Source organism: Sebastes fasciatus, chromosome 17, assembly GCF_043250625.1.
Source record: "Sebastes fasciatus isolate fSebFas1 chromosome 17, fSebFas1.pri, whole genome shotgun sequence".
Taxonomy (NCBI): Eukaryota; Metazoa; Chordata; class Actinopteri; order Perciformes; family Sebastidae; genus Sebastes; species Sebastes fasciatus.
Window position 1 is genome coordinate 17,799,315 of NC_133811.1, and position 25,388 is coordinate 17,824,702.

The following is a 25,388-nucleotide window of genomic DNA, read 5'->3' on the forward strand; positions in this document are numbered from 1 at the left end:
TGTGTGTGTGTGAAGTTTTGAAGCGCTGGTGGCTGCACACAGTTGTGCAACTGCAGTCCATTTGCCTAAAGCAAATAGCAACATTCTAAGAAAGAGGAAAGTGGGGGGGGTTGTGCTTTAGCGAAGGTTTTTCGCATGTTTTTTTCCTTTCTGTTTTCCACCAATGTCACTCGCGTTTAATCTGCAGGGCTTGCACAATTTTCGGTTACATTTGATGTTGAGCAACACATTGATAAAGGTCAAAAACACCCGTGGCAGTCCTTTCAAAAACACCTCGCTGAAACGCACTGGGGCATGGATATGAATCCTGTTTAATGGTGTTTTAATCATAGCCTAAAATGACAGGCTACCGCTGGCTCCTGTGATATTTGAAAAGGTCATCTGGTTTGTACAGATGCCTGCTAAATAGGTGTTGGCTCAACTTGTAAGAGCCTGTAAGTCTGCTTGCATTCCTGCATAACCATAACCTCTGGAAAGCCACCGGTTGCCAGGTGAAAGCCTCCAGCTTTAGTCTGCTCACATGTCTGAGAGGTAAAAATATAAACTATGGAACAAAGTGACATCCGACACAAAAAAATTCACACTGTGTACAAAACAATACAGAAAATTACCAAAATAAAATGCTTAACTAAACTAGAACAAGAAAACTCTAACGCCTAATACCTGTTCTATTTTGCTTATCGCTCAGAAACAGGAAGGGACTACATGTACAAAAAAAAATTAAAAATTAAAAAGCAATAAACCTGCATATTATATATCACTGAGTTGGTTTTTACCTGCAGTAAAACCTGACTCAACCACAGCAAACAGGAAAGCGGAACACCTGTGTCGAAAGACAAATATGAAGGATGGTGAAACAGATGTTTCGGTAACAAGGTAACCCTGTCAGCACAGAAGTCAACAATGAACTAAGCGCGTGTGTATTTATGTGTGTTTGTGTGCACTCATGAAGGGGTAATATCCGCTCAGCTTTCCTGGTAAATGTGTGTTTACTGACAGGGCCGCAGCCAGAGGGATTGCACCAGAAGGCCAACGGCAGGTGGTGTACGTGTGGGAGTGTTTGGGGAACACCAACCAGATTCTGATTTCAGATGACTTTTTCAATTCCCACTCCTTGTTGGGGAAACTTCACAAGGTCAAGCTGACTTCAGGTCTGTGTCAAGACTGTGACAAAGCCCCCCCCCCCCCCCCCCCCTCCCCCCTCCCCCCTCCCCCCTCCCCCCCCCTCTGGGCCACCGCAACTGTTGTTACCTTTGCCAATGGGAATCCTGTGTTTACTGACCACACAAACACCAGCCAGCGCCTGGTACCGAGATTGCTTACAGTCACTAAGCACACATATGTCAGCCTGTTAGTCAGTGCACTTCCCCATGCGGTGACATACGGATGTCTGCTCCTCCTATAATCAGGATGTAAGTCGGTCATCTGTTCAGTGGTTCTCCTCTGCTCGGTCTAATGCTGTTGGAAAGTCGTCTAATCGTCACATAATTACCGTCCTGTGGCGACGAATGAGGATGGCTTCGAGAGAAAATGAGCGACGGTGGTTTTGCACCGTAATTATAGAATCTGGCTTTGGCACCAGCGTCGCTGTTTGTTCTTCCTGTTTTGCACGACATAAAACCTAATGTTTGTTATGAGGGAAAACACAACTTTCTGCTGGTTTATGTCTTTTATCTACACTGTTGCAATACTTGTAAACTGAGGAATGAATTCCAGGCATCACTGGCCCTTTAAGTCATTTGAAGTAGTGTGTAAAGAGAAACTAATTTCAATCCTGTGTTGCTTAACATTGCAATGAAGAGGTGGGTGGTTTTGCATGATTGCATATACAGTAAATAAATGTGTGTGTTCATGATGTTTACCCTTTGCTTTAACTTTCATAAACTCCCTTTTGGTATGCTAATTGTTTGCAAGTAGCTCATCAGGGTCACCACAGTTTCAATTATTCAACATATGATGCAAAATGCGTCTCATATGTAACCCGTTCCAACACCGAAACCTAAGGTCACGTTTTAATTGGCTGTAGCGTCGCTGCGATACTCTCATATTCCCAGTAATGATGGGTTTCCGAGTTGAGCAAATTCCTAACCACCCGTTTGTCACTTGAGTCATCTCGCCCTGTGCAATCCTTTGTCTGCCAGCCCTATGCAAGGCATAACCCACAGAAAGAGGAGCTTTTGACATGCAGCAAATTTGAAATGTAAAAATGTTCTCTCTTTTTGTTTGATTAATGCCCCGGACCACACACTGTGTGGGGGGAAGAGTGGAATTTTTTCTCCTTAATAAGCATGTTTTCAGGTCGAAACAGGCTGTTTTCCTTTCATCCATATTCATGTTGCAGTGTCTGTGAAAACAGGCATGTCTGAATCATCATAGCACATCACAAGGCGACTGTGTGTGGATGGTTACTTCAAAGTGAACGTCATTTACTTCCCAACATCAAAATCACAGAAAATTATATTCATTATCTGGCTGTAAGGAGCATTTTGGGTTTTCCGAGGCTTCATTACGCTGCCGTGTGAAATCATTCATTTGGCTTTTTGTTACAGTTCACACAAATCTGCGGCTCAAAACTTTTCTTTTTTGAAGAAGAAAAAAACAAGTCACATCATTTTCCACATAGCTAAATGGGCACTTTCCCATGAATAAAACAAGTCATAAATACACCCCTTTCAACAATAAAAGCATCGGCTATGCAGCAGACAGACTATTTTCCTTTTCTTGTCACAGCTCAAACACAAACACGACTCTTGGACAATAAATGGACGGTCTGTGAAAAGAAATATTGACACTGGAAAGTATGCTCATCCCTTGAATTACACATTCCACCTTCACTTTCAGATAACTTATCTTGACAAATGTGTCATTACAAGCATATTTCTGATAACTCGGGCCTATATTAGGCGTGGAATGCTGTCCTGTATACAACAGAGGAGATGGACGGAGGATCTTTAAGAGCTGAGAGAGCCACATTAAACAATAGATTGTTTCAGCTCACCAGCAGCAGCAGCCTGGAGACTCCTACAGGGTCAACACTGGCAAAGGTTTCCCTTACAGTTATACTTGTCTGCCTCTTCCTTACCGGCATCCCTGCCGTATTTGTATACACTGCATTTGTCACTATGTTAATAACAGTTTGCTCTTGTTTAGATCTTTCCCTCTGTAATATTTGTAGTAGACTGGAGAAGGACACGTAGTGCTAAATATAGAGTCTATTCAAAGACTTAATCCAAATGGCTCATTTTACACGACCTTCCTGCAGTTATTGCGTTAACTATTTGGGTTGTGAATTGTACCGTTTGTCAGTTGTTCTGTACTGTTATTGTTATGCATTGAATAAAATATGAAATATCCATAAAATATGTCAGTCATGGTTCGTCAGTTTACTCAATGATGGAAAAGGGATCCGTTAAAGAAAATGGTTGGGAACCACTGTTCTATATTGTTGCTTTAAGATGCGTGAACATTTTCCACTCACCAATGACTAATGAAACTGATGGGTTTCTGGTTTAAAAGAGATGCAGGTGATCTACGTCAGTTATCTGCTTCTCTATTTCCATGGCCTGACATTTCCACTTCTAAAAACACAAACTGGTAATCCGTCCAGTGCAGGTGTCTGCTCTACTTCCACATGCACGTATTAGGAGGTTAATACGTCAAATACTGAGTCATTGTCTATTCAAAGTAACTGGATGGGGAAAAATCACCAGAATCTCCAAATGAAACCATAAAAACATTTACTTTTACCAATATAATATTTCCCAAGACATATTATAAGTACAGACACTGCAAAGACGGGATCAAAGTCGTTATTATTGGAGGTTACATTTTTGTGGCAGCCAGAATCATCTTCAGTTTTTCTGGAGCTGTGACTCTTGTAAAGCGTTCAGCCCTCCAGCACAGCCTCCACTCTACAGGCAGTTAAACCATTTAGGTTAAGGATTTCTGGATATCATGCAGGTGACTTAGCGCAGCACTTTACTTTGGATGAGTTCAGCGATTACTTCATTCTTGCCTGTATTGTCTCCTCAATAATGTAACACTATAGTACTATGCCCCCGACTCTGAAGGGAGATGCGTGCGTCTGATCTATGGCTGCTTGGAACAAGTTCCGTCTACTCAAGGTTAGATTGTTTCATTACACGCCATCCATCATTCAGTGATGTAAACATCCCCTGAGCATAACGTTTTGCCAAATGCCCTTTACAGAGCGAGCTAGCGGAAGGAAGGGAGACGGGAGGAAAGAGAGAATGAATGCAGGAGGAAGAGAGAAGACAGATGATAACCAGAGAGAGAGGCAGATGGAGCGCGGAAGAGCGAGACACTGAGTCAGAGGGAGATATCCTGACCGAGAGGTAGATGGAGTTGCGGCGAGTATCCTGTTCTCCCAGCGGGAGAGAATTTGTTTGGGCTGGACAGGATACAGGGGGGTACATCTGGACAGATTAATACCCAAATACAATATACAATATCTGTCTTCCTGTGCTGTGTACGACAGCTCCTTTTCTCCAGAGACGATCGTCTCTCTGTACAACTAGAACTTCACCACATGTGTTTATCAATACCAGCTATTTATATGTGTGCATATATTACATTTTGGCCACCCTTCCTATCATTAATAATACCATTGTAGTCATAAAATTAATTGCTGAGATCTGAGAAAGCAGTAACTTCCCTAAAAAGAAGTCTGACCAGGCAAAAGATATGAAGAGTCATCATAGAATGACTCAGACTTTTAGAGAATAAAGTCAAAAGCTGCATTTTTTCCTCCAAAGTCAGAACTGCACATTGACATGTATTAAACTGAATTATGACAAACTGACAGCTGCAAACCTCTGGAAATCATCATCATGTTATACAGAGTCTGATATTTTATGATCAGCATTGCTCATAAAGCTTCCAAATATGATACACAACTAAACCAGCTCTGAACAATAAAGGCAGGGTCAGTTATGCAGAGAAGCCAGCAACAGTACGCAAGATTTTAAAAATGATACAACCAAAAATCCCAGCCCAGTGTTGCCAACTCTTTTCCAATGAAAGTAGCGAGCAGCACTAACTCCAAAAGTCCCTAAATCTAGCGAGAGGTTCGCCAAGTCAGCAACACTGAAGGTCCGTCCTTTAAGGCCTCCCTCCAAAGCCACTCCCCCAAAACTATCATTAGAAACATAATCATGTCATGTTAATAACATTAATAACATGGCTATTGTTAGTACTCACAGTTGTCAATCTAACAGTTTGTGGAAGACTTCGGTGACGTGCAATTAAGGCATGGACAGAGCGGGCGCAGGTAGCCATTTGGTGCAAATGAAATGATTGGACGGGTTTATTACAGTCCTGCGACAGCCACAGATACCAGATTTTTTTTGTCAGTGCATTTGATTTATAGATTGCTGTCGGCATGTAATGAAAATTTCAACAAATATAACAAAATTTTTTTTTGAAGAATACTACCAACCCTACCTTTAACACTCAGTCTGACTGATCTTCATCTGCACAAAAACATTCCCCACTATATCTAAGTCAAAGGATTATTAATCTTCCACATGACAGACGTATCATCCACCTGAAATTCTTTTTTTAATAAATTGCATTTCAAAAGTCTCTGGATTAGAAAAACTAAGCCTAGCTTGCAGGCTGATTCCTTTCCTCCTCCACGCTCTGCCTGTTGATACCATTTTTGTGAAGAAACACCTGGAGGCCCATTCGTCCCAGGTCAACATCCACACAGGTCAAACAGAAAAGTTTGAAAGAGTCAGTCTAGTATATAGGTCTTCATGGTTTTCATGGGGAGCTCACTTTCGGTTTTACTTCCAAATAAAGTGGTTTAGATAATCTAATCTAAAGTGTTCACAACCTTATCAGACGGGTTGTAAACAAGTCAACAGTTTAGCCAAATTATCTTGACCACTCGTTTTCTTTGCCCTATTGGATGTCAATTTAGTGATCTCAGCACTTACTTTGTTGAGTGCAAATGTTATCATAACCAAAAGATGTGAAATGAAAATGATACACAAATTGGAATAATCTGGAGTCATCCTTTAAAACCTCCCATGCAGTACTGTAGTCCTTTGTTGGAACGTGAAAACTATTTACTGTGTGCATTAAATGCCAGCAACCATAATGTTGTTGGAGGGATTCATATCAAATTCGGTTTGAGGTTGAGTCGACTGGCACAGGACTGGACGTGTCAAAATGCTTGTAAAACTTGTGAAAAGAAGGGGCGTGTTAACATGAGCGAAGCCTGTGGAGGTAAGACGAGCGATCACGGTGGTCTCGTTTTTTACTATCATTCTTTTATCGTGAGCATGGTTGAGAAAGTGTTGTATTTATTTACTTGTATTCTTATAAACTTCAGCACCTGAAAATCACCAGGAGAATGTCTTTTCTCCATCTGCGTTCCTCTCCTGCTCCTCGATCCGGCTGTTTCCAGTTACCTTTCAACCGGTGAAAAATATTTACTCCTGAAAATGAAGAGGATAACTTTCCATCTCCGACACTGTTCCAGGAGACATCTGGCTTGTGTTAGAGGAGCTTCAGTGTGTGTGTGTGTGTGTGTGTGTGTGTGTGTATGGAGAATGATAATCATAAGAGAAGTGTATTGTTTCTGTGCTCTCCCACAGGGGAAGTCAGCTGCGGTGAATCGCACACGCACACAAGCCACAAAGCATCCCGACAAAGAGCAGAGAAACACACACTCACAATGGACCTCCCCATTGTGTGTGTGTATTGTACATGTAGGAGAAGGTTCTCGTTATACTTCCTCCTCTCTTATGAATGCACGTATACACTCTGACACGCAGGGAGGATCCACCGGTGGAAAGCATCCCATTCATACATATACCACTAACCTCGGAGGTCAAACACGCTGTGTATATACAGTCTTCCTCCTGCTTGCTCTGGGGAATATTGGCTCTGATCCTTCCCTCGTCTCCTCAGCGAGCCGCTCGCACACTAAACCCAACCTTCGGACCATGAACCAGCTCACAGTATAAACCACAGGGTTGAGTAAGTCTCAGTGTTGACAGCTTTCAAATAAACAGAGAGTCCAGTATTGTTAATGATCTGATCGTCCTCTCCAAGGATTCACATCATGTGTTTATAATTGTCCTTTGTGACACAGATGTGATCCATTCATTGCTGTCTAATTATAAAGATAATAAACTTTTCATAGTTGTGATTGTAAAGAGCACATTTCTCTGTCAAAACTCAGACTTGGTTTTAGGTATTGCTCCATAGAGACTTTGTTGCGAAAGATGATGAATATCAAGAGTCCACCAGGGCTTTCTGACGCTATTTAAAGGTTTTACATAGACCATGATGCCTCGCAGCCACCTGCCAACAGCAGAGTCCTGAGCAGGTCGCAGGGCTGCCAGTTTGGCACAATATGTACATATATCACAGTCAAGAAAATATTTAGTTTCTGTGAAGTGATCAAATGAATTTGTTGGCACTTTTCACTAACTTCACAGCTCCATAAATCCTTAAGATGACACTTAAAGGAATAGTTCAGCATTTTAGGGGAATACGCTTATTTGTTTTCTTGCTGAGAGTTAGGTGAGAGGTTTGATACCACAGCATAAAGATGGGAAATACAGGGAAACAGCAAGCCTGGCTCTGTCCAAATGTAATACAATCTGCCTAGTTGCATTTCTAAAGCTCACTGATTAACATGATATTTCTCATCTGTTTAATCCGTACAGAAATTGAACTGTAAAAACAAGAATTCGATAGCTGCCACCTGAGGCTCCAGGAACTTACTGGTCCTGGCCTGGAATTTTCCAGTCATGTGCCGGATCAACGTGTCCTCATACAACAGATATCTTACGAAATTGTTTTTGCGTTTTCTTACAAATGTCCAGCAACATGTCTCAATTTCTGCTTGTAACATGCGTACAGTCTTTTCAAAATAAATTTCCATCTTCACAAGAAGATTGGTTAGGTTTAGGCAACAAAACTACTTAGGTTTAGGAAAAGATCGTGATTTAGTTCAGATAACTCTGGAAGTGGCATAACTTTAGTACTGAAGTTACGTGACAAATAAATCAACGTTGACTTCTGGTTTCACATCGGGTACGGACACCGGTCTCCTGGGCCATAGTCCGGTGTTTTTTGGCAAACCCATCCACCCTGACCTCCTCCTAACACAGCAATTGTCGCTCTTTATACTTCCTGGTTCACAATTATGTGGATTACATACAAATTGATTTTGTGGGATATATAGGTATTACAGTGCATTAGGTATAGCTATGATAGGTGTATGAGAACAGCCTGGCTGGATTGATTGATTTCCATCTGTTTCCAGTCTTAAACTAAGCTGACCGGCTGCTGGCAGTAGTTTCATATTTACCTCACATACATGAGAGTGGTATTGATCTTCTCGTTTAACTCTCGGCAAGAAAATGAATAACAAAATGTTATAGTCAAATTTATTACAATTTGTTAATAGTCTGTTTTATTATCAATACTGTATATACTGCTCCTATTTTTATACTTCCTTCTATTTAAATGGTTCATATTTTGTTACACTTTGTTTAGCTCTTTTTTACTGTGTTAGCTGATGCATCTTGTTTTTTTTGCACCATCCCCTTTGCTGCTGTGCACTGCAAATTTCTCCACTGCGGGACTAATAAAGGAATATCTTATCTTATCTTATCTTAATAAATGTATTTCTCAAAATGTGGAACTATTGCTGGTTGCCTGGTAACCTCACAATAACAACAAGAATCTATGAAGTCACTGTGCCCGGCCAAGAAATGGTATGGCATCTACTTTAACTCTCCGCAAAACAATAAATTGTCATTTTAACACATCGGCTTTTGTACCCTTGTGAACTGTTCCCCTTTCCTTCTCCACACACCAAGAATACTACGCGAGAGTATCGATCTTCTTATCCCCCGATATGTTAAACTATTCCTTTAAGAGAAACTAAATATTTCTCGGCATACAAGTAAATATTCACAAGCTACCAAAGAACAATATGAGAATGTATTTAGTTGGTTTCCTTCTAGCTTGTCAGTATTTCACCTTCTTCCTTTATTTTTTTGTGGTAGCACCAGTCTGGAACTTGACACCACCGCTGATGGCAAGCGAGGCATCATGAACTAAAAGCACCACATTTTTTTAATCCAGCTCAATGATGCTAATTTAAAGATTTAATCAATTCCACTACAGTCTATCTGTGGTCCTTGCCAACTGTAATTAGCCACTAATACATAGTTTCCTCTTTCACAGCTGGAAACCCAGGTCTTTGGTTTCTGGTTTGGAGATAGAGCTGTTCATACTCTCAAATGTTGACTGGACTTTCCTGACATATAGGAAGGGTTAGATTGAATGGTAGTCTTCAGAACATGAGCAGCTATACTGGTGAGGTGCAAACATCCCTAAAGAGAGCTGCTCCCTCCTCCTCCTCTTCCTCCTCTTCACACCGTGAATACTTTGCCCATCTTTTCCAGGCAAGCCTCCACGCAGGTTTTAGCGGTTCTCTCAGATGCACAGCCAGGCGCGGTAAAGAATAATAACATGTCAAAGAGGCTCAACAACGGCACAGACCACCGAAAATGGAACACGCCTGAGGGTGGAAAAACACTTGGAGATTTCTCGCAGTGCTCTTGAATTTATTAGGTGCCAAACCCCCCTGCCTACTGCTCAGGATCAGGGGACAACAAGTGAAAAAAACACTGAGGCACAACTTTCATAATGACCTTGCTGTGCTGCAAGTTGTGTTACCAGAAAGAGTTTTATTATATTACCAGAATTATTGCTTTGCTAATTAGAAGACTTTGTATTAAATGTGTTTCATTGCTGTCTCAGACCATAAAAAGATCTGAATTGCATTTTGTAGTTTCTAAAGAATCTGTTTTTGTTCTCACAGATGAACAGTGGAAAGACAAGTCTGTTAAGTTGTTGTGACAAGAGAAATTATAGATTGCTGCAGGTAATGGCTACCTTCTGATATTCATCACATCTAAATATGACAGTTGGCGAATAACATATTAATTTAACATACTGTATGACTCATAGGAATGAGCAGAGGCTTGCTTATCTGCAAAGGAAAGGCAGATTTACATGTGTAAATATAGTAACTAAAGTTAGTACAAAGAGCGCTCTGTCTCGGTTCCACTTTTATTTGAAACTAATTTAAAGACTTTTGGCTTGTTCTATCATCTGTGAAAACAACTTTCCCTAAGCCTTCACAAGCCTCTTGTACCATTTGTTAAACCGCTGCTCAACCTGGAGTTTTAAAAAGGACCGGATCAACCTAACCCCTTCAGAATTTACCCTGAGGGGAAATGACATAACACCGAAGGAAAATCAACACTAAACATTGAGTCACAGCCTGGTAACTTGCCTAACACCTAAGCCCTGCCTCTACGCTGTAGCACAAAGAAGCACGGCTCCTCTTCAGCCCACCGAGCCACGAATAGAAGATTTTCGTCCTTGTCTGTGTGATTGTGATGGCCCTGTCACGACTACACTCGCTGAGTGTCCCTTACAGCGTGTCATTGTTGCGGTTTGAATGGCAGAAATGAAAGAAAAGCAAGTTAGTATCAGAAATGAGACACATACCAGTCAAAGCACTCATGCTGAAATAGGTCATACATGCATTTGCTTTTAACATCCTCAGTGACACAAAAGCATAAAAATAAACACATCCACAACACATACTGTGTTCCTGTAGATTCTTTTTGTCAGAGGAAGCAACTTGCACGAAAAACATATGAGAAACACGCACACCGACACACACACACATCCCAGGGCTGTTAAAGCGGCCGGGCATGACAGATCACGCTGCCTCTCCATTATTATGTCGTGTTACGATTAATAATGCATGTTTCCTGACACCTTAATTACCTCCGCCCACACCCTAAACACACACATACAACCTTCAGTCAGCAACAGCTCCATCACATCAACACACACACTCTTCTCCCCGTGGAGGGAACACATCAACAGCACCCATACAACACTGGATGGGGTACTTGAAGTAACTACAGCTGTCTGTGCCTGAACACACACTGCAGGACGTGCTGTTCACTCGGCTGTCACGCACCCATAGTGATCCTGTCACACTGACTCAGCGCTCGCTGAAATGTGCAGCATTGAAGACAAAACCCGTTTCCTGCAGGTCTGACTGACTGACTGGGTACAGTTTGGTGCAATGAATCACCATTCAACTAAAGTGTGCACGACTATAAGGTCAATGGGGACGGGACGTCTGACCTGGAGATATACAGTACAGTAAAGAACGATATACTGATGATGGTGTGACAGGCTTCAGTAATTGCTTGTGAACATTTGCAATCCTCATGCACCTTGTCCACCTTATCTGATGCTTGGCTGATAGTGTTGCTGAGCAAAAACAGGAAACAAACATTGATGGGAACTGTTGTCATTTTCCCCACTTTGCCTTACGCGTATCAGTCCATGCAGATAGTTTCAGATTTATTTAGCAAAGTTTTGAGGTATCTGTTACTTCTGGCGTAAAGGTGCTAAATTCGAAATTAAGAGCATTTACATAGCCGTGTCATGTGGTGAGTTACTAAGATGACCCAAACGCAGAGTACAAGCAGGACAGGAAGATTTTAAATAAGAGCGAGCTTTAATCAAGCTGACAACATCCAAAATTCACAAAACAAGGAGGGGAACAAAGTACAAATGAAAACACACCAAAACCAAACTGAGAACAAAAACAAAACTACAAACCAGAGGGTGCGAGAGTCACGGGCAGGAGAAACACTAGGAACACTAGGAACACTAGGAACACTAGGAACACGGAGGACAAGGGACTGGGAAGACAAGTACGAACCAACAAGGACAGAGGGGAAACACACAGGCTTAAATAACAGACAAATTACACACAGGTGAAACAAATCAGGGCGGGGCAGACAATCAACCACAAGGCGGGAAAACAGACAAAGGAAGGAAGTAAACCCAGACAAGACACAGGAGGAGTGAATCACCAAAATAAAACAGGAAACACCGGAAATACATACAAATAAACCCCATCCAAAACCACAACAGTTCACCACAACAAGCTGGCACAGCCAGAACACAACATAGCCCCCCCCTCAAGGGACGGATCCCAGACGTTCCACAACCAGAACCGGGTGGGCGGAGGGGGGCCCGGAGGAGGGACTCCAGGAACCCTGGGCACCGACCCTCTCAGGCGGACGGCCTGAGGGCAAAACCGGGACAGAGCCTGAGAACTCGGGCGGACGGCCCGGGGACAGAACCGGGACAGAGTCTGGGAACTTGGGCGGACGGCCCGGAGGCAGGGCAGAGTCCGAACCGAGAAACTCCGGCAAATGACCCGGGGGCAAGGCAGAGCCAGAGCCGGGAAACTCGGGCGGACGGCCCGGGGGCAAGGCAGAGCCAGAACCGGGGAACCCGGGGTCCCGGAACCGCGGCCCAGCAGTCACAGGAACAAGGCTTTTGGGCTGAAACCCAGGCGAAACAGGAGGTGACGGTTGCGACCCAACCGGCGAACCAGACGGAACAGCAGGTGGCGGTTGCGGACCAACCGGCGAATCAGCCGGTGGTGGTTGCGGACCAACCGGCGAATCAGACGGTGGAGGTTGCGGCCCAACCGGAACAGCAGGTGACGGTTGCGGCCCAACCGGAACAGCAGGTGGAGGTTGCGGCCCAACCGGAACAGCAGGTGGAGGTTGCGACCCAACCGGAAAAACAGGTGAAGGTTGCGGCCCAACCGGAACAACAGGTGGCGGGTGCGACCCAACCGGAACAGCAGGTGGCGGTTGCGACCCAACCGGAACAGCAGATGGCGATTGCGGCCCAACCGGTAAAGCAGGTGGCGGTTGCGACCCAACCGGAACAGCAGGTGGAGGTTGCGACCCAACCGGAACAGCAGGTGACGGTTGCGACCCAACCGGAACAGCAGGTGACGGTTGCGACCCAACCGGAACAGCAGGTGACGGTTGCGACCCAACCGGAACAGCAGGTGGAGGTTGCGGCCCAACCGGAACAGCAGGTGGAGGTTGCGGCCCAACCGGAACAGCAGGTGGAGGTTGCGACCCAACCGGAACAGCAGGTGGAGGTTGCGACCCAACCGGAACAGCAGGTGGCGGTTGCGGCCCAACCGGAACAGCAGGTGGCGGTTGCGACCCAACCGGAACAGCAGATGGCGATTGCGGCCCAACCGGTAAAGCAGGTGGCGGTTGCGACCCAACCGGAACAGCAGGTGGAGGTTGCGACCCAACCGGAACAGCAGGTGACGGTTGCGACCCAACCGGAACAGCAGGTGGAGGTTGCGGCCCAACCGGAACAGCAGGTGGAGGTTGCGACCCAACCGGAACAGCAGGTGGAGGTTGCGACCCAACCGGAACAGCAGGTGGCGGTTGCGGCCCAACCGGAACAGCAGGTGGAGGTTGCGACCCAACCGGAAAAGCAGGTGGAGGTTGCGGCCCAACCGGAACAGCAGGTGGCGGTTGCGACCCAACCGGAACAGCAGATGGCGATTGCGGCCCAACCGGTAAAGCAGGTGGCGGTTGCGACCCAACTGGAACAGCAGGTGGAGGTTGCGACCCAACCGGAACAGCAGGTGGCGGTTGCGGCCCAACCGGAGCAGCAGGTGGCGGTTGCGGCCCAACCGAAACGGAGGTCGACCCGACCCCCGACAGGAGACGTGGAACGGAGGTCGACCTGACCCCCGGCAGGAGACGTGGAGCGGAGGTCAGCCGGATCCCCGACAGGACACTTGGAACTGGAGTCGACCGGATCGCCGACAGAAGACGTAGAGCGGAGGTCGACCGGACCGCCGACAGGACACGTGGAACAGAAGTCGACCGGACCGCCGACAGGACACGTGGAACAGGAGTCGACCGGACCGCCGACAGGACACGTGGAACAGGAGTCGACCGGACCGCCGACAGGACACGTGGAACAGGAGTCGACCGGACCGCCGACAGGACACGTTGAACAGGAGTCGACCGGACCGCCGACAGGACACGTGGAACATGAGTCGACCGGACCGCCGACAGGACACGTGGAACAGAAGTCGACCGGACCGCCGACAGGACACGTGGAACAGGAGTCGACCGGACCGCCGACAGGACACGTGGAACAGGAGTCGACCGGACCGCCGACAGGACACGTGGAACAGGAGTCGACCGGACCGCCGACAGGACATGTGGAACAGGAGTCGACCGGACCGCCGACAGGACACGTGGAGCAGGAGTCGGCCGAACCGCCGACAGGACACGTGGAGCAGGAGTCGGCCGGATCGTCGACAGGACACGTGGAGCAGGAGTCGGCCGGACCTCCGACAGGACGCTTGGAGCAGAGGTCTGCCGGACCTCCGACAGGACGCGTGGAGCAGGAGTCGGCCGGACCTCCGACAGGACGCTTGGAGCAGAGGTCGACCGGACCTCTGACAGGACGCGTGGAGCAGAGGTCGACCTGACCTCCGACAGGAAACTTGGAGCAGCGGTCGACCGGACCTCCGACAAGACGCTTGGAGCAGAGGTCTGCCAGACCTCCGACAGGACGCTTGGAGCAGAGGTCGACCTGACCTCCGACAGGAAACTTGGAGCAGAGGTCGACCGGACCTCCGACAGGACGCGTGGAGCAGAGGTCGACCGGACCTCCGACAAGACGCTTGGAGCAGAGGTCTGTCGGACCTCCGACAGGAAACTTGGAGCAGGGGTCGACCGGACCTCCGACAAGACGCTTGGAGCAGAGGTCTGTCGGACCTCCGACAGGACGCTTGGAGCAGGGGTCGGCCTGACCTCCGACAGGAAACTTGGAGCAGGGGTCGACCGGACCTCCGACAGGACGCGTGGAGCAGAGGTCGACCTGACCTCCGACAGGACGCTTGAAGCAGGGGTCGGCCTGACCTCCGACAGGAAACTTGGAGCAGAGGTCGGCCGGACCTCCGACACAGGAGTAGGCTTGGTTTTGGATGGAACACTGAGCAGCTTAGGAGAACGCCGCCTCCGAGACCCACGCTTCCTTCTAGGGGCTCCAACCCCTAGCAGGTCCAAGCTAGTGTCCTGTATATCAGCATGGCGAGCAGCAGACTGTAAACTTAGTGGACCTCCCAGGGCAAGGCGGGTTCCCAAGAACCGATCCGGGGCTGATGCTAGCCTAAAGCTAGCTGACTGCTGGGGCATGGGCCGGAAGCTCAGGAAGCCAACAGGCCGGGGCTGAGGCTGATGCTCGGACCGAATCCGGATGCCCAAATGGGCATAAAAGCTCTCTGCTGGGGTCATTATTTAAGGTTGGTTCGTTCTGTCATGTGGTGAGTTACTAAGATGACCCAAACGCAGAGTACAAGCAGGACAGGAAGATTTTAAATAAGAGCGAGCTTTAATCAAGCTGACAACATCCAAAATTCACAAAACAAGGAGGGGAACAAAGTACAAATGAAAACACACCAAAACCAAACTGAGAACAAAAACAAAACTACAAACCAGAGGGTGCGAGAGTCACGGGCAGGAGGAACACTAGGAACACTAGGAACACTAGGAACACGGAGGACAAGGGACTGGGAAGACAAGTACGAACCAACAAGGACAGAGGGGAAACACACAGGCTTAAATAACAGACAAATTACACACAGGTGAAACAAATCAGGGCGGGGCAGACAATCAACCACAAGGCGGGAAAACAGACAAAGGAAGGAAGTAAACCCAGACAAGACACAGGAGGAGTGAATCACCAAAATAAAACAGGAAACACCGGAAATACATACAAATAAACCCCATCCAAAACCACAACAGTTCACCACAACAAGCTGGCACAGCCAGAACACAACAAGCCGGGCCTTTTAATGCATATAAGTCCCTGTGTGTGTGCCCCACTGGCTGGCTAATCGTCGCCGCTCTGCACTACCCTGACGAGGCGGTTACCGCTGATAACGCCATCCTGACCCAAAGCGCCATCGCGGAAGCATATGGGCCCAGATGTACCAAACCGACATCAGAGAACCTCACGTCGCCTTTGTTTTAGCCAAAAAGCTGCAATCAAACACACAAGACAAAGACTACAGCCAAAGGCCAACTACAACGTGCGCCCTGCTCTTGCGTGAGATGAAATAACTCTCTATACTGGAAGGTACCGGTAGTTTGTATTCGTCATTCAAAAAGGGGAACTCGGAAGACAGAGGAAGGCAGATATACTAGCCATTGTTATAATACATAGATGAAACAAAACAGCGTTTGCCGACCATTTCCACACCACTCTCACTCACCACTTAGCTTCATTCCAGATGGCCATGATGTCTTTGTGAAAATATCCATGTATTAGAATGATCAGATGAGATGAAGATGAAAAATGAGAGGAGCCTTCTTTGTTTTTCCTCTTGATTTTACTCGTCGTCTTGCTTTCCTCCTTTCCGTTTTGAACTGATTCACTTGAGATGAACAGCCAATCAGAGTGATTTCTCTCACCGATGGGCTCCGCCGCCGATTCAACATGCCGAATCGGCCAAAAAAAACGTTGACACAGGCAGACTAGAGCCGACGGTGCTGGACACACCACAAAAACTAGGCCGACAGATGCTCACATACTGCCCAAAACTGACCGACGGGCGACTGTCGGTCACTGCTGTAACCACTACAAACCAAAGTCCTTTTCTATCCATTGTGACGGAAGTCTCAGCAACAGAGATCTCAAATCCTTTGCAAATTAAACTAAAACTTGATACATAGTTAGATACCACTGAGCATAAGTAGAAAAATATTTCAGATTTTTTAGATTGATGCACTTTGGGGAAACTGTTCAACACAGGAAAACATGTCTTGCAAAAAGTCTTCAAATATTTAAACAAGTTCTGGATCAACAGTTTCAAGCTTTTCAACAGTTGAAGACATTTTTGAGAAATAATTTGCCACATTCTGCTCTACTATCTCCCCTTAATTAGGAAGTTGTACCATCACGATTCACCAGGGACAAACGTCTATGAATGAATTCCTTTGAAAGATCTTAGTGCCTGTTTCAATAACATCATGTGTACCCCTTTATGATGACATTCTGCTGTTGAAACTCAAACACAAACTTCATGAATGTTAACCCACATTTTCCACATCCTTCAAAACTGATGAAACGCCAAGAAACGCGGGGCCTAATTTTCAGCAGCCACGGAGTCTGCAGTTAATGGAGCAACGCTCGGCTTTCATCTTTCTCCCGTGAGTTGTAGTGCAATCATATCATTAAAAGCTCTGCGTTAGGTAATTTGTAGAGAGTGACAGGTTGTTGTTGCTGGCTGAATAGTAAGTGTGTATGCGTACACACAAACACTTTCTTTTCCTCCTGCTCCTCACTTCCTCTTCCTCCCGCTGGCCTAGCCCTGGTTCAGGCAGTGTGTTCCAATGCATGGGAAATAATTGGTCATCCCTTTCATCACGGGATTATGAGAATAAATCTCCTTTTGGAGCGGAGCAGCGCTAACAGTCATTGAAATCCTGTTACATGGGGTATTATCCTGCAATTAATTGCTTTTTCCAAACGCTAAGCTCTTCTCTCCCTCTCGTGCTCGCACACTTTGATAAATTTACTACCGGTTGACTCGCTCCAGAAAGAGGTTGGGGGTTGAGGGACTTGTAGAGGGGATTGCAAACAAATAAGAGGTTTTTTTTCTCTGTAGATCTGTCTCAGCCTCTCACTAGAGGTGTCACTAATGATGGTCCAGCCTCTTGTGTTTGGGCTTGAGGATGTATCCTCGCTTATTGAAATGAGGAGACTGAGGATGTGCTCACTTCAGGATATAATTTAGTGTAGGTATGTAAAAAAGCGGACGCCCCTTTTGAACAGCTGCTGTAGCTTATCTTTCATCAAACCGCACAGAGGAGATTAATGTCGGTTGACACTTTCATGTGCCATCCTCTAAGGCGCTTTTGTTAAAAGAATATTTTTAACGGCGCTGGTAAAATAAATCAAAGCGACTGACAACTGGGGGAAATTGTGTGAGAGGAAACATTAAGAAGAGAACAGACAACTGAAATAACAAGCAAGAAAAACGGTTTATGCATTCTTCTAGCTACCGGGTTTACTTCACGACTTTGTATAGTGATGACGTCACTGATTTTTAAAAATCGCTTTTCTTGGCTCAAGGAAAGATTTACTTATATAAAACCTCCATGGATCAAAAATTCAGAATAGAAAGATTCATAATTGATCTTGTTTGAAGTTCGAGGTGTCCTGTCAACAGTTTTACGGACATCTCTTTTACAATGGTGGACTAAAGGGAAAATGCTTTTTGGGCCGCAATACCACTGCAATACCGGGAGTGGCCACCAGAGGTGTAAGAAAATATCGATACACATGAGTTTCGCAAATATTATGTGTTGTGACACTTTTTAATTAACCTCTTAAAAATCTGATGGCTTCTATTCGATTTTTCAGAGGTTGTAGCGGGCTCAGTTTTATGGTGGCATCATATAAAATTAGAAAAACTTAAGGAATCCATTGGTACCAACCATGTCATACTAGCTTGTCGGGAAGGAGGTTAAGTAACGCTCCAAATTTACGCAAAATTTTGGCGAGAAAAAACTGGCATGGCCATTTTCAAAGGGGTCCCTTGACCTCTGACCTCAAGATATTTGAATGAAAATTGATTCTGTGGGTACCCACGAGTCTCCCCTTTACATACATGCCCATTTTATGATAATCACATGCAGTTTTGGGCAAAAACCATGCAGTTGTTTGCATGCAGTATATATGTGTTATTTTTGCCTATTTTAAAAATGGTGTATTTCTGGTGTGTTCTTTATACTAAGACAGTTTTCCTAAAATTTGATTTAATAAAAATCGCAATATTCCTATAGGAATAGGAGAGTGGCTCATAACATTACCCAATCTTCTGCATCCATGGGGCCATAGAGCAAGCGCGCTAGAGCCAGCGTTTCCATTAACCCCGCCTCCCAACCGCTCGGCCTCGGATTCATTCACATTAACAACAGCACAAAAATAACTCTGGATTCGGCTGTTAGTGAATTTTACAACCTTTTGGGCCTAATGATTTAAATAATGTCTATTCAAGTGTTCGTACTGGGAAGTTGAATTACCTCAAAAAAAAAATCCACTGAGTCACAGACGTCTCTTTCACAGTGTAAGTCTATGGGAAAAAGTATTTTTGGGCCCAATGGCATCATGTGACGGACTAGAAAGTTGTGCCGGTGGCTAGCACTAGCATGGCTGTAAACTTTTTTTGTGGATTAATTTACAATCTTTCACAGCTTTCTCCATCAAAGCAACTTCACTTATCATTCACACTTTGATCTAAAATCTTTCTCCTCTAACGCCGTACTTTCCCACAAAAGGTGAATTCTCCCTCTGTTTTTCCTCTGCGCAGCAATAAACGACAATCACTTCTGGTTTCTCAATCGGTGTTTTCTCATTCCACTGAGGGTGACATCATGGGCTCAACCAGGCCGAGCGGAGACAGCTTGTGTAACCTCAGTGATGGGCTGGTGACAGTATGGTGGTGACGTGTGTGTGTTGTTGTGGCCACACACACACGCACACGCAATCGCCATCCACTTCCCATTAGCAACAGGAAACCCCTTGAGTCATCCCGGAGTGGAACTCTGAGTATAAGGAGAACTATTTCGGTGAAATCATGTGTTTAAGAGCAACTGATAAAGACAGAGTTATGAAATTATGTTCTTGGGACATGAAGGGAAGTGAGCTGATCTTTTCAAGTTAAATTCTGCTGATGAGGGCTTAAGGGGGAGTGACCTTTCCAATGAAATTGTCTACATGTTATTGGGGGTCACAATGGAAATAAATTGTGTTTTTTATCTGTGATGGTTGTAAAATACTGCAGTGTAGAGTTAAAATACAGAATTATTTCAATCATCCAATAGCCAAACTTGCCATTTCAATTAAATCAATTAAAGTGTTTGTGGTATTAAAAGAGATTACGTAACTGGTCGTGTCATTATAATTTTGTTTACAGAACATACATAATAAAAAATATACATTTTTTATTTATTTATTCCTTTATTTATTTATTTTCACCCAGCTAAAGCTTTACAACTTCTCACAAGACCTTTAGGGAAGTCTTTGTGCTGAGTATGTGCGAACATGACAACTCCCCTGTGTGAGAACAAATGTTTTTAATCAATGGGAAGCAATGTGTAGGTGTGTCTTTCCATGTAAAAACAATTAGTGGTCATGTGCTGTAAAATCCGAGCACAGCATAATATAAAACTGAAAGTATTTATTAAACTGGGTTTTGAACTGCACAAACATCTGAGTTGCCAAGAATCCAATCAAACCAGCCCTGACTCAACAGATCAAAGAAACAGTGATGGACAGATTGGGATAACTAGCAAAGGAAGGCAGACATTTTTTGGCCAGACTACAGTCTGGAGTCCATCCACATGAAACAATCCCCAATCTCAGCTCCTGGTTTGATTGATTGTCCTTGAGGTCAGCCAAGGTTGTGGAAATACAGAGCATATTCTGTAGAGATGGTTATGGCGGGCTGATGACTAATTTTGGATGAGACCTCAACACTTTTCAAACAGAGTTCATACAGTTCACAGCGTCTAGGAGCTTATGTTAAGATACACAGTAGACCAGAGGAGTATCGCAGTCTTATAAGTCAGAATTTATACCATGATGGAAATTCATAATTTTCATTGCTAGCATATAGTTGAAAATCCTGTTGCCCATTTCTATCTCCCACACTCTAATTCTACATTCATAGCAGATTGTCAGCTGTCCAAATACACAGTTATAATGGCAGACAACCAGACATTTGCAGAAAACAAGTTCTACTTTACAAAAGTCATAAATGAAAAAGTGGCAGTATAATACCAATAGAGGAAGATGGTGAACTTGTAAAAACACTAATGTTGCATACAGTATCCTCACTTCCTTTTTTCAGGTATTGGGTCCAAGTTCAGCTGTAATAACAATAATTACCATGTTTGTCATAGTTCTGCATATAGAGCTGGGCGATAAGTCAATATGATAATTTATCGTCTTTCACTGGAACCGTATCACGATGAAATCCTATATAGAGATATCGTGATACACAATTAAGTCGTCTAAATTGATAAGAATAATCACATGCTAACTTAAATTTCTCAGAAAATCTGATATGAAATATTCTGAGGGAATATCAGTTGAAGAATGTGGTTTTGTTTTTACATCACACTGTACATTACGATTAACAAATGTGTATATATGCAAATATTCAAATTTTTTTTTCTTAATAATTTCCCTTGAAACTGTTATTTCCATTTTGCACTAACGTTCTTAATTAAATGAGAAAATGAAATGACTAGAAAACATGCTATATCATGATATGTACTATATCTTTATCAAGATATGAAATGAGCTATATTGTGATGGAAGATTTCGGTCATATCGCCCAGTCCTATCTGCATACCAGTTACAGAAATACTGACCTTAATGTGTCCGTGCTGAGAAGCATACATCTTCCAGTACATAGCTACAACACAATTATTAATCAATACGATTTAATAAGAATGATTAAACAAATGTGCATTACATACAACAGCTATGAAGTGGTTAGCATATCTAACGATATAGTAACGTAGGCTTTGGTTCTGGTGAGAATATACAATGGGCCCATTTTTACAAAATGTCACAGAAGGAATAGCATGGGTGTAAATAATAAAATTAATGATGGCTGAATTCCATTTAGCTTACTCAGTGTCCTGTTATTGTGCAGTCTGGCTCACTGTCACACTGCCACAGCTGATGCTGCGTTCATGTCATAGTGTTCAGACCGTAATTATGAGCACCGGAGACGAAAAAAATTATTTGCGCCGGAGATATTGGGAATTTCTACAACTAGATTTCTCAGAATAGGTGGAAACAAATACAGAAGTGTTAACAAACCAAAGGAGCAGTATATTTTTGTGGAAAATGTCCATCATAAGGCATCTATCTATCACCACGATCCAATATCTCACCCGATTCAACTTACCAGGCCATTAAAAAGGCATTATTGGTCACTATAAGCACCACAGATGTGGGTGATTAAGGGCCAAATACGTTGTAAAAGTAAAAGTGAATTTAAAAGCAACACGTTCTAATATAAAATTGAATGAAACGTTACATTTTTAACACAAACAAAAAGGCTTCTTTAGGTTTAGGCAAGAAAACTACAACTTCTTTAGGTTTAGGCAAACCATAACCACTTAGTTAAGTTTAGGGAAAAACATCGTGTTTGGGCTTAAAATAACTACGTTTTAAAAGTGAAAGAGAAACTTTACACATTGTTGGTTTCACATGTGTGTTGTGTCCCATCCATCGGCCCTGACCTCCACCCCAAATGGAGTTCAAGCTGTCTATACTACAGTGCCTGACTTACGCATTCTTTCAGTGATCGACCATGTGAATAGATGATAAAACCTACTATTGGGTGTAGCAGGGCCCTACTGACCCACATCTCTGGGACCCATAACCACTGATAACACGTATTTAATAGCTTGATAACAGTCTAATCGGCTGACTATCCACACCAAAAAGACAGATTTGTGAGCAAAGCACTAACTAATCATCATTTAAAGGTTGTTTCTTGGTGTTACTAATTAAAAACTGATCAAGGTTTTACTTTAAAATCAAGTCTTTGTAGCAGGCAAATAAGTTGCAAGTCCTAATTTTCGTAACTAACTCACTGCACGTCTGACTCAGTTCTAGTCACAAGTCTGCCGCTCTGCTCAGAGCAGCTCAGATGAGGAGTAATTCACAGCGATAGCTGGCTGTCGGCCAGATCAGATTGAACTATTCTCAGAGCAGATCAATTCCCAGCCTCTCTTTACCGCTGCTGGTGGTGAGTGACTCGACTAATTATAACAAGGGAGAGCATGCCCTGAATACTGTTTTCTCTTCCAGCTCACTGGCATGGGGACGCAGCTACACTCCTACACAAGCGCTGTATACACACACACACACACAACACACTGGCTGAGCAGCTATATAATGCTACAACCTGCAGTCCAGCAACATAAACTATCTTGCATAAGAGTAATGCACAGCCTACACATGTATGGGGTGACCTTGTGTAATGATGCCAACATATTACGCTGGAACAAATCGTCATATGCAAACACACTCAGTGTTTATCACAGCCAACACAAATAAGTCTTCCAGCATTTACACACTGTGTCACACATAAACAAGCGACAAACATGCATCATCACTTTGATGCAGTGACACACCAGCTCCGGACTATTGTCAGATAACAATAAAGCTATTAGCCCATCCAGATACTGCCGCCCATTCCCACAGTGACTGTTCATCCTGCTTTTTGAACTTCTTAAAAAGAGGGCGAGAGACCGCAGAGACAGAGAGAGGAAACCTGTTCCTGTGCCTGCTCGACAGCATGACAAACACACTTGCTCACGGAGATGCACACACGCATCAATCAGCTGGTGAGTCACCTTATTCATAGGACGACCACTGCACAAAGAAAGAATGCGAGGCCTAAAAATAACAGCCATCATTCCTGTGGAATCTGCTGCTCATCGGTTTGTTAGGACGGCCTGCAGAGACAGGTTCACATGACCTTTTTTTGAGTCGAGCTGAGCCGAGCCCCCGTGACCTGGTTATAAGCGTGTGACCTCTTTAGTGCAAGGAACTGTGTTGGGAGATGTGGAAAGAAATGGTTTGGAACGGCATGCTTCTGTTTGGCAGGAGGGGTTGTGCAAAAGAGGGGTGATGGTGCTCACACAGGCCAGCTGGTGCTCTGTGTTTTCACTCTACTGAGCCTCTACTGCAGGCGACATAAAGCAGTGGAAAAAGAGAACTCTTGCGCAACACGCACATGGTCACGCGTGTGTGTGTGTGTGCTCACCCCGGCAAACATGCACATTTATAATTACCTCTACGCTCATCATCACAGGAATGTTTTTTTCAATTTCTGCTTCTTAAGTAACACTCCAAAGTTTACTGATTATACTCTTTTTACAAGAATATTGCATAATTTTCCGTCTGATTGCACAGTATTGGCTCGCATGTTTGTGTACACAAGTACAGTAGTTCTAACTTCGGGATCAGTGTCTCTGGGAGCCCAGCTGCTCTGATGTTGTTTTTCGGAGCCGCGCTGGCATATTTTATGTGAATGCTTATAGCCCAGCACCACTAAAGGCTTTATGGGGGTGAGTCATATCCACATAACAAACAAGCCCAGCATGGGAAAATATCATGGTGATGTTAAAGCTATGAGTTAAAGCAACAGTGGGTAGAAATGGAGCGAATATGATTAAGGTCACTATATTCTGACAGTAGTGCATGAGACAGGTAATCTGAAACGAAAACCATGTGCCTCTGTGTCCTCTGGTGCTACTATTGGCATCTGCAAGATTTCACATTTCAAACTAGGCAGCGCTGATCAAATATGAATCCATATTCTGTTACTGTAATGCCTATTTCTCGCCTCAAATGTCTTCAGAAACATCTTGTAGTGTACGGTTTAGCTGTAAAAAGAGAAAGTTTCTGACTCGGCAGCCATGTTGAGATCAGTTGAGGAAATACATAGCACCGCCCACCAGCCGGAGCACAGCCAATAGGAACACTCTCTCTCTCTCTGAAATGACCTGTGATTGGCCGAAGTCTCACGTCACAGGCAAAACACCTGAAAACAGAGCCATGAGGAGGTGCAGGAGTTTAGTTTTCTCTCAGAGGACTTGAATTACAATATGCTGAGAGATTATTATGGAATTTTTGCCCCAATGATGCCCAAAAACGTTCTGCCTATACTGCAGCTTTGAAGCTCGTATACACTGGAGCTATAGTTGGCACTCCAGGCCTATAACATTTGGTGAGCAAACAGCTCAGGTGCCATGTGGAGAGATTGTTGCAATAAATGGCAATCAGAGCGAAGGAACAACTGAGTCAGAGGAGTTTTTTAAAAGATGGTTAATTATTGCCTAAAACATGTGCATGCTTGATGAGGCAGCCGGTGATAAGTAGCAGATGATTTCTTCATTCCTCTCACATGGTTTCTTTTTTTTTTTCCAGTATCAGCAAAATCTGAGAAAAAAAATAATCTTTTTTTTTGTTGTTTTTTTGTTTGCTTTGTTGTTTTGTTTTTTTTAACTCTACTTTTTCTTTTTTCTCAATATTATTATTATTGTTATTTCTTTTCCTGGTTTGGTTTTGGTTTTGAATGTTGAGGTTGTTTTCTCTATAGTGTACTTGATGGGTTTGTTTGTAAGATCATCTACTTAAAAGTTGGTTTTATACGCTGTTGTAATTACAAACAGTGGATTGTATATATGAAAACAGCCTTGAAAAAAAGGGAAAAAATAAAGTGTAGAAAAAAAAAATCTCAGAGCAGGAATTCGGAGAAATCATGACACCATAACAAAATGTTTGAACCATATGCTCACGCAGTCTTCTTCTTCTATGAAAGGTAATACAGGCAGGCAGTGCAGTTTCATCAG

The 25,388-nt window shown here is 44.1% G+C and overlaps 1 long non-coding RNA gene across 1 annotated transcript in view; it reads right to left on the minus strand.

The window, feature by feature from the left end:
• The window catches only part of LOC141754474 (uncharacterized), a 74,262-nt gene that overhangs the window by 30,066 nt on the left and 18,808 nt on the right, over positions 1-25,388 (minus strand). The gene's annotated exons all lie outside the window — the stretch shown is intronic.